This window comes from Oreochromis aureus, linkage group 12 (assembly GCF_013358895.1).
Source record: "Oreochromis aureus strain Israel breed Guangdong linkage group 12, ZZ_aureus, whole genome shotgun sequence".
NCBI lineage: Eukaryota > Metazoa > Chordata > Actinopteri > Cichliformes > Cichlidae > Oreochromis > Oreochromis aureus.
This window is the reverse complement of record NC_052953.1, coordinates 17,182,798-17,192,858: the sequence shown is the minus strand read 5'-3', so window position 1 is coordinate 17,192,858 and position 10,061 is coordinate 17,182,798.

Here is a 10,061-nt window from a genome sequence, read left to right as displayed (position 1 = left end):
ACAGTTTCATTGTTATCTCCTGTTGCATATCATCCCTTGGAAAAAAGAAAAGCATTAAAATGAGCTTTAGAATTTTTCAGCTCTAGTAGTAGTAGTTTGAATACTGAACTCAGTCCAAGACATGCTATTAAGTAGATAATCAATTAAAAAGACTACAACAACAGACACACAGTGAAGAGGTCCAGTTTCATGAGAGGAGTAGACCTAAAAGTTTCAGATGTGCAGGTCTGTCATTCACATGGCCACACCGCTCTAACCATAACTGAATTATCCAGTTTGAGGATAAAATAACTCCACTCAGAGTTACTGAACCATGAACGGGGAAACTCTCCATAGAGACCTGGCTTAAATGGTTTTTTTAATACTGTCCCACATAGCAAAATTGGTATGGCCCAGATCTGGCCCACACAATGTGCTTACACATGGCCCACATACGGCCCTTTGGTGGCCCAGATCAGGTTTGCCAGAGATGGCCCAGACATAGGCCAGCACAAGGCCAGTTGCAGACACACTGGTCATACCTGAATTTGAAGCGTTGGCTACCATAGCAGTATAGTCCATCAACATGGCACTTGGGTCTTCCAACTAAAATAGGAAAAAAGGAACATAAACAGTGCCATCATTGCCAGACCTGGCCCACATCTGGTTGACATACACCCTGCCATGACACCGGTCAGTCAGAAGTGCCAGCTTGATGCCGGATCCGGGCCAGACCTGTTTTCTATGAGCCTGGGCCACATACACCAAACCACAATCGAGCCAGATATGGCATGCCATCACATAGACAGTGCCATCTATACCAGGCCTGGCCCATATTTGGATGGCATACGTCTTATCATGCCAGAAGTCAGCCAGCAGTGCCGGCTTGATACCAGATCTGGGCCAGACCTGCTTGCTATGTGGGATAAAGTTGCATATTTTAACATAAGAGTCAGTGGCGCTTTATACTTTAACCTAAAGACCCTACAATGATCGAGAAAAACCCTTTGAGCATTTGGCAACAGTGAGAAGGAAAAACTCCCTTTTAACAGGAAGAAACCAACAATAACAGAGATAAACCAGACATGAAACAGTCCACTGTGTAAGCAAAAAGTACAACATCAAATTCTACACACAGTGAAGTGGAAATACAACAAGTCACAAATAGGTAACAAAAAATTATAAAATCAAATTTAAGGTATTACTGCGACACTAAAAGTATCAGAACAATATCAGACAAAAGAGTCTGGTGATATTTGATTTGACTGTCCATCTGTCTGTATCTTCCTCGCTGATACTCATGCAATCTGCAGCCCCATTAACAGCACAAAGGAGGAGACAAATCAATAAATCAGATATTTTCTCCTTGGTTGCTGCTCAAAAAAAAAAAAAAAAGACCCTCCTGTTTAGCCATACTCCCCGAGCGTCTGGAAGTGTCTGTGAGCATGGCTGTTTGAATAACTGCAACATATGTCGAGGATTTCGCTCTGTGTGTGTTTAGAGCTGGCACGGGTCCCTGTCTCCACCTCCCATCTGTGTACATTGTCATGTGCTTGATGAGGCGAGACCATTCATTTGTCAAACAACATGTGGGGTGGTTGAGGTGGGGACGGGGTGTGTGGGGAGAAGCAGCTGAGAGCAGTGTGCGAGTGTGTGTGAGTGCTCACCGGTAGCAGGGGGATAATTAGATAAAGGAGAACGTGTAGCCGAAAGGTTAATGACAGTAATGAATATATTACCATAAAGGAGACAGAGCAGGTTCTCCTTTTCTCCTCTCCGTCAGCAGGTTTAGAAAAGTGACAACAGCAGAGTGAACCACGGCAAAAGTCATGGATGATTTCAAATTGATGAAACTGAAATTCACTAAGGAGGAACGATAAAATGGTAACTCTTTAGCGTCTCCTTAAAAAGTTTCAAAAGATAAATAATTCAAGATTAAATAGATTTTTAATCAATGGGAGAAATTTTTGAGAAATTGCTAGTTCAGGAACACTACACACTCTCTCACACACACACAACACACAGAAAATGTTCCTTGAGCGTCCTCTGATCGAGGCAGGGACTGTCACCATCTGGAAAGGTCAAAGGTCATAGAATGGAACCAGTGGTCACTCTTATGACATCTGGGAAGGCAGACAGTCTGTACAAATCCACACCCATGTCAGATACACACAAGTGCTTACACAGTCTAGTGCAGCCAGCGGGTTTGTGTGTATTTGTGTGTGAAGATACTGTGTTAGCGTTAAAATAAAGGCACATATGTGGAAAATCATTAACAGGAACTATTGGGTTTACTATTTTTATTGCATTTATTTTTTAATCACATGTTTCTCTCTGCACAATAATAACTACATGTGTTTTTCTGTAAATGCAGGCTGCTAGTCAACAACACTGTGCTGTACCAGATCTGCAGGCAAGAGGGCAGCAGCCTACTATGATACAAGCTTGGCTCATTGCATTGTGTAATATGTTGTAATACACTGTAGAATTACAAGAATTTATATAGACTATTATTTGGGTGAAAGATTAATTGTTTTAACTGTTCTTTAAAGATGAAGAATAAAGGTTTATTCTAATGCAAATTAAGCTCTTAATTTGTGAATTATTTCAAAACTCTGCAGCTTTTTGGTCTTTTTATGCTGTTTGCCGAGAAGGAAATATGACTTTAGTTTGTACAACTGAGACTGTGGACTCATCATACCTGGGCTATGTTGGTGACTACTAAAGTCAATATGTCTAAGACTTGGAATCAGTGCTGCAGTCCAGTTTTCTAAAAGAACGCTTTAACTAATTTATGCATGAATGTGATATATATTTATATATATAGTAACTGCTGTAAGGGTCCAATAAATCCAGCAAACACTTATCCTAAGTGACAGGCCATGCATCTGCGTGCTGAATGCACAACCGCTATGATTTTCATAAAGCAGTAAATGAATGGAAGGGAAACAGTTTTGTTGGTGGATAATGTGGATCCTGTCTAATAACTGAGGAGATGCTGCACTTCTGCCTCTCTTGGTGAGCGTTCAGCTCTGTAGAAGGACGAGCAGGATTAGTAGATTTTATAATGTGTGTTAATCAGATTAACTTGATTAGGTTAATCTGAGAATGTTTGTGTGTGACTGTATATCAGTGTGTATGACAACTTGGCTGCACTGTGGCAGGATTAAAGCTGGTGCATTGCTCAGCTGCAGACAGCATTTTTAAATGTCTTTGCTGATAGAGTCACATTATATGACCGGCTAACGGTGGGGATGCCAGACTGTATTCTTCAATGTCTGAACAGCTTTTTTGTTGATGTCTTGTCAATGAGCTGTCATTGCAGTCAACGTCCACAGACTCCCTCTGTTACAAACCGAATCCTCCTCAGGGACCAGAACAGATCTGTACTTCTGTCTGAGGCAGCAATCCCTGCAATTCTAAAAACTGCTAAAACTCAGATTCCACACGGTGTCTGTGAGCCAAAGAATAAAACACAGATCATGTTCATTTACTTCCATCACCAGTATCCCCTGACAGTTCACTGACGTCTCTATGTGAGCTCAACACAAAGCAGGCACCCACTGACATAATGACCTACACAACAATACAGAGATCTCATTTAACTATATGGGCATATTGACCAACCTCGTCACACACAAGAGAAACCAATATCGACATGCTGCTCTCACAGCAGTGTTATCTTAGTTTAGACCAGCTGCCATATGGTTTAGTCAGCTGAACACAGCTTCATGTACGTATCACCTCTTGCGGATTGATGCAGCCCAAATGAGCATTAAAGCTGCACTCCCTGAAAAGGCAAAATCAGATTTACAACAATAAAACTGCTAAAAGTTCAAATGGCAAAGGAAAACCCAAAGATCTGAGATCTAACCAAAGTACTAATTTATAATAAATTTAACAGCCAACTTAACCCTGTAAAACCATAAAAAAAGGCCATAAAAATTTTATTGACACTTCTGACAAATAAAACAATAAACCAAATAAATATAAATTAATATGAGGTTCAGTTTGGATTATTTTTGCTATATTCTGTATTTCCGTGTCATTTATTGCTTAAAAATGTATTGTGCAATTAATTTTTCAGAAAAAAAAATCACACTTTTGATGTAAAGGTCTCAAAAACCTACAAAAGCCCATCCCACATCACATATGATACATTTGGCATTATGGAGTTAAATAAAAGCCAGACTTTAAAAAGTGTGTATTATGATCCTGTAGCCACTGCAGACTGGAGCTGCAGTGGCTACAGGCTGATTCCTGCAGAGAGTGCAGAGGCAAAGGGTGCGTGTAAAAAAAAAAAAAAATACAGATAGACAGACTGGTTTTGTTTGATTCCAGTGATTAAAAAAAGTATTTGAATATTAAAATCAGTCCTACAGGCAGCCAAAGGAATAAAACACTGTATTGTGTTAGCGCTTATGGATCGCTACCCCCAGCTGCTGTGCACAGAGCAAATTGTCAAAGCCCAAAAACATCATGTATGACAAGTCTAGAGATTATAAAACTGAGCACATGTTTCTAAGATGATCAATTAAAACTTTTTGCTACTTGGCAAATAAATAAAAGTGCACAGAGAACTCTCTCTCTCTCTTTCTCTCTGAGCTTTCCCCCCAAGATTTTAAAACTTCTGTTTTGCCTGCAGGCTGTCTACCAATCAGAAGGTCAGGGGTTCGATCCCTGGCTCCTCCAGTCTGCATGTCGAAGTATCCCTGGGCAAGACAGTGAACCCCAAGTTGCCCCCAATGCATTCACTGGAGTTTAAGTGTGTGAATGTTTATTTAAACTTCTTAGGCAAAGGACACAGCTCGTGTTTGGATGCATGAATGAATGAGCTTGTAGTAAGAAAGTGCTTTGAGTGGAAAGTGCTTCATTAGCAATGGTGCATAATTTTTCTTTAGTAGGTTTTGTCATACACGTGTTGGACTGCAATCATTGTTTTATTATTTTTCTGAAGGCAAACACAAGGATAGGATTACACTATTTTCAAATCACATTTAAGAATTAATATATAAAAATGTATACAACTTTCTATATTTTTCTTAGTGCTAACAAATAAAATGAAAAGGCTCAGACAAACACAGAAAGACACACACATAATAAAACAGACACACACACACACCACAGCACACTTATCAAGTGATTAACTGTCAAACTGCACAGCCAGAGTTCAGCAAAGGTCAGGATTGATTTACATAGACAGATGGAGAGCCCTAGTGTGTCAGTGTATAAGTCAGTGTGTGTGTCAGTCTGTGCGCACTGCCTCCCATCAATAAGTGTATTGAGCTCCACCACACACACGAATGCACTAAAACACACACACACATGTGCACACTCCCCTGCGGCGCTGCTCTGTGCAACTCCTTCATGTTACCATGGAGATGATGAGCTTGCTGTACATCATCATAATGGGGTCGTGGCACAGTTAAAGGTCAAAGGTCATGGGTGGCATGGTGTGTTTGTGTATTAGGTATCAGTGTGATTGTCCCGGTGGTTAAATCTTGCAATGTGAGAACTTTTCACAGGAAGTCAGGCTAAAATTAAAAAAAACGTTTGGAGCCAATTACATGCGGAAGACACAGGTGGAGGTTGTACTTGCATAATTTAATGCATGAAACTGAGTTAAACAGACAGCTAGTAGAAAGCATTACCTAAGCATTTACACTGTGTGGCTCAAATTCTCTACATTTTTAACCCAGTCTGGAGTAAAATAAACTATCTTGTAAGATTCGGATAAATTTAAAGCTACATGTTAGCCTAACTGAAACAAAGTGATACGCATTATATATATATATATGATATATATAAATTTAGTATTTTCAGTATAGATAATTAGAGCAACCTTTATGAGAACAGTTGGTATAGTTTGCCACACAACTAGGGTCAATTTACGTCCAAGTAACATAGATTTTTTTCCATCAGACGGTGAGAGTGAGGGTCTGTGCTGATGTCTGCGTGCCTGCCAATTTTTATGACCCTACAGACTCATCCGTGGAGACTTTATATTACAATGCACCTACTATGCATGCGCAGCAAGCACGGGGCTTCAAGCAGACTTCAAAGAAGTATAACAAAAATGACTACTGGGCTGTCAAGCCTCCTGCTGTCTGGATCTAAATAAGACCTTACAACTCCAATAAGCCTGGCTTAGAAGTTAAAGGTGGAATATTTCAAAAGCTTTATTTAAAAAAAACAAAAAAACATTTAATTTCTCCACCCTTTTTTAAAAGCAAAATAATTTTTATAGTGCATGACTCCATGCATGACTCTGCTGCATCTGCCAGAGAAACTATAAAAAACTGTTTAGCTGGAAACCTGAAATTCAAGGCTATGGCATCAGCAGGTGTCTGTGGCCAGAGGGTAAAGCTGGATTCTCTAAAAGTCTCCAAAAGTCTCAAGTTCACAACCAGTGGGTGACATCACAGTGGCGACATACATCTTTTTCACGCAGGGTGGCCCAAGAAAAAGCTATTTTTCTTCTTGTTTTTAGCCTGCACTAGGCTAAAAATAAATGCTACCGTGCATTTAATCATCCCCTCTAGTCGTTTCTTGCCAAGAGCTTCAGCAGTTGTTGCATGTACCGTTTCTTGTATTGACACCTTCCACACTGAATCAGCAATAAAGTTCACATTAAACAGCAGAGAAGGTGTAGTTGGTTGTACATGGTTATAGAAGGTGAAGGTGAAGTTGCAGGACCTTCACTTAAAAGATTGTTGTTTGAATCCTATGCAGTACACATATTTTTACATTCAATGTATAGTAGAAAATGATTGTGGTTGGCGTTTAAATCCTGTGTTTATCACATTTTTGAAAGATCCACTGTTTAGGTTGCTTGGCTTATGACTTCAGTCAGGGGGCTGTATTCAAAAATATTTGATCCAGGCAGAAAATCTATTTTATATTTAAATAAAATCAAAGTCATGAAGTGACACTATCATATTTTGTTATTTCTTCACAAATCATCATGAGACTGAGCTGGCAGTAGTCGGTGTTTCTCTTCTTCAACATGAGCATCCGTTGCCTCTGCAGTAAATAAAGTGACGCTGACGTGATTCTCGTGTGTTTGTGTGTTTGTGGGTGTGTGTTTGTGTGGTGCTGAGTGAGAGAGAATAGAAAGGAAGAGAGAGAAAGAGAGATAAATGCTGCTGTCGTGCTGTGCGGTGCGCCCCGTCACTTTGATAAATCTCACAGCGAGCTGACGACACCTGCTGACAGCACACTCAAACCTGATTGGCTGGAAAGGCTCCAGGTCAGGAGGATGCTAATGGATATGATGTGGACAACAAATCGCACGCAGCAATGCAGACGCACACAAGGACACACATGAAGAAATAGGTCACACACGCCCACATAAAGAATATCCGGCACACAAATGCAGTACGAGCACACAATCAGCCCTTGTCTGGCTTTGCGTACATCATTAACGGGGCAATTATAGCTAATGATACAGTTGCCGCTCTGACTTACCTGATAATTAATTAACTCATTCATTATTATATTACAATACGCAGCTATTTTAAAGAAAATCACTCCTGCTAGGCCGTTACAGCCTACAATGAATCCAGTGTTAACATGAGCATCTGTATACAGAACACAGAGTAGGGCCACTTGATACACATGTCAAGCATGTAACATGAGCACTCTATAACAAAAGAGCCACTCTGCTCTCTGTTTTGATTTGTGTTTTCATCATATAGGTCAGAAAGTCTCATGTTCTTCCACTTGACCACATATTTCTTTTTCAAAATGATTTGATTTCATTCTGATTATGATTTCAGCACTCGCTGCTGGGAGAGAAACGCAGACACACACACACACAAAAGAAAAACAGGGTGAACAGGGAGAGTCCAGCATGAGTGAAACATCAGTGAGAGGAGCTGGAGAAAGTCATGGTGTGTGGGGGCGAGGGCGGGATGATGAAACGCAGTAGCAGTCTGACCTTTGAAGAGCCGGTGGAAAATGTAGGGACAACTTCAAAAAGAGCACCATGAAATATACAACACACCACCGCCTCTGTCGCCGGAAAACCTCGTACCTCCAGGTGTGCTGTTTTCCAGCTGGTTGTTTTCGGGCCTGGGCTCGCCTTTGATATTTACCTTCACAGGTCAGATAAGCAGCGCTACCTCAGATGGCCCGGTGAAACACGAGCTGCTGAGATACAGACTTGTTTTTTTGTTTGTTTCTGTCACTGTATTCGGCCAACTTTGGCTCCGAGATGGCAGAAGTTGTTTTTTTCTGTCTGTTGACAGTGAATCAGATGCAGCTTTGTCTCCATCCCTCTTTAAATCATCTCTCCTTCCATCTCTGTCCACGCTTCACATCTTTCACTTGCCCTATGTGCCTTTCCCTCACTCGTGCTGTTCCCCCGTCCTCTGCTATGCATGTGTGTGTGTGTGTCCTTTCTCTTGATCTGCCCATCTATCCGTCTGTCTCTTTCTATCTTGCTTGCTTTCTTTCTATGTGTGTGTGTGTGTGTGTCTGGTTGATGCAGATGAGACAGTGATACACGATTTGCTGCGAGTCTTTCTGTCAGAGGACATCAGATCATCAGCAGCACATACACACACACACACACTGTCACACACACTTGCAGGCAAGCACACATACATACACATGTGGTGTCTGAGGAGATAAGGGAGTCTTTGAAGGTGGAAATTAGTTTTGGCGCCTGGCTGCTCCTGTCTTGCAGGTCATGTGACTAAATCCTCCAGTTACACCAACATAAACTGATAAGACAGCTACTCCGAGTGTGTATTTGTATGTGTGAGTGTGTGTGACTGTGCACATTTACCTGAATGCATGAACCCATCTGTGTGTGTGTTGGTGTATGTTTATAGATTCCATTTATCCAGTGTGCATCTCTTGTGGCAGGCCGAGGTAATTGGTGGCAGATAAACAGCGCTTAACACACACACACACAGATATACACATGCACAGTAATCAGAGGGGATTTACAATGTGTAGTTTGGAGCCTAATTGCTCTTCAGGTCCCAGTGAGAGTGCTGCCAAAGCCATTAGCCACTGCTGTTCTCAGAGTATTCAGTGTGTTGTCACTTGAATGTCTGTGTATGTGTTTGGTCTCTAGAAAATGATCGTGCACACCACTTCAATGTATTTATGCATGCAAGCAAGTGTGTGTGTGTGTGTGTGTGTCTGCTTGTTCTTCTGTGTGTAGACCCTTATTTGCTTCTCATTGGTGCGCGCGTGCCCGTAGCTTTAGTGTTTTTCTCAGGGACTTGGCTCCCTTCCAAGCCCGAAGAGCTAATTGGAATTAGAATAACATTCCTCAAAGGCCGCTCGTTTAGTGCCAGAGCTGAGTGCTAACGACAGAGTAGTGGGTGAGAGAAAGGCGGGAGTGAGCGCCCTAACGATCTGCGCTAACAATGTTTTATTCTGATTTTTAATGAGGGGTAATCACTCAGCTGGATAAGAAGAGCAGCAAAAAAAAATGGAGGGAGATGGAGGGGGTGGAGACGAGAGAGGAAGAGAGGTGATGAGGAAACAGTAATTATCTCCTCTCCGAGCTCTGAATCACAGCCCGTCTTGCTGTCTCTCCCAGGGAAATTAGAGATGCACACTAACTGCCTTTATTCAGAGTCATAAAAAAAGGCCTTTCAGAACAACAAAACTGCAGCCGTCACCTGGTTCTGGTTCTGATGTCATTTAAATGGTTTGCACACTGCTGGATGTTTCGCTAATCAGTGAAAACTGACTACATAGGAATATTTCCACAAACAAACTCACAGAGATGGATGTTTAAATTGGAGTTTTGTGGATTAAAGGTTTGCCAGTCTTCTGATCTTAAAGGGAACCCCAACAATTTCAACTTGTAGCCTTAATATTGTATAAATGTGCCCTCCTATTAGCTGCACTGCTTTTGTCTGTAGTATTTAGTCAGAAGGAAGAAACTTAAGCAATATTAGTCTTCACAGCTTTCCTGTCAACGAGAGAAGGCCTGGTTCTTCTGTGGGGAAGGGTTACAGAGCTTACGATATAACCTACGTAACAGGACGACGTTTTTGCGTTTCTTTGTACATTCACATCCACTCTGGTAGTTTCAGAAATTTCCCACCAGGAATTTG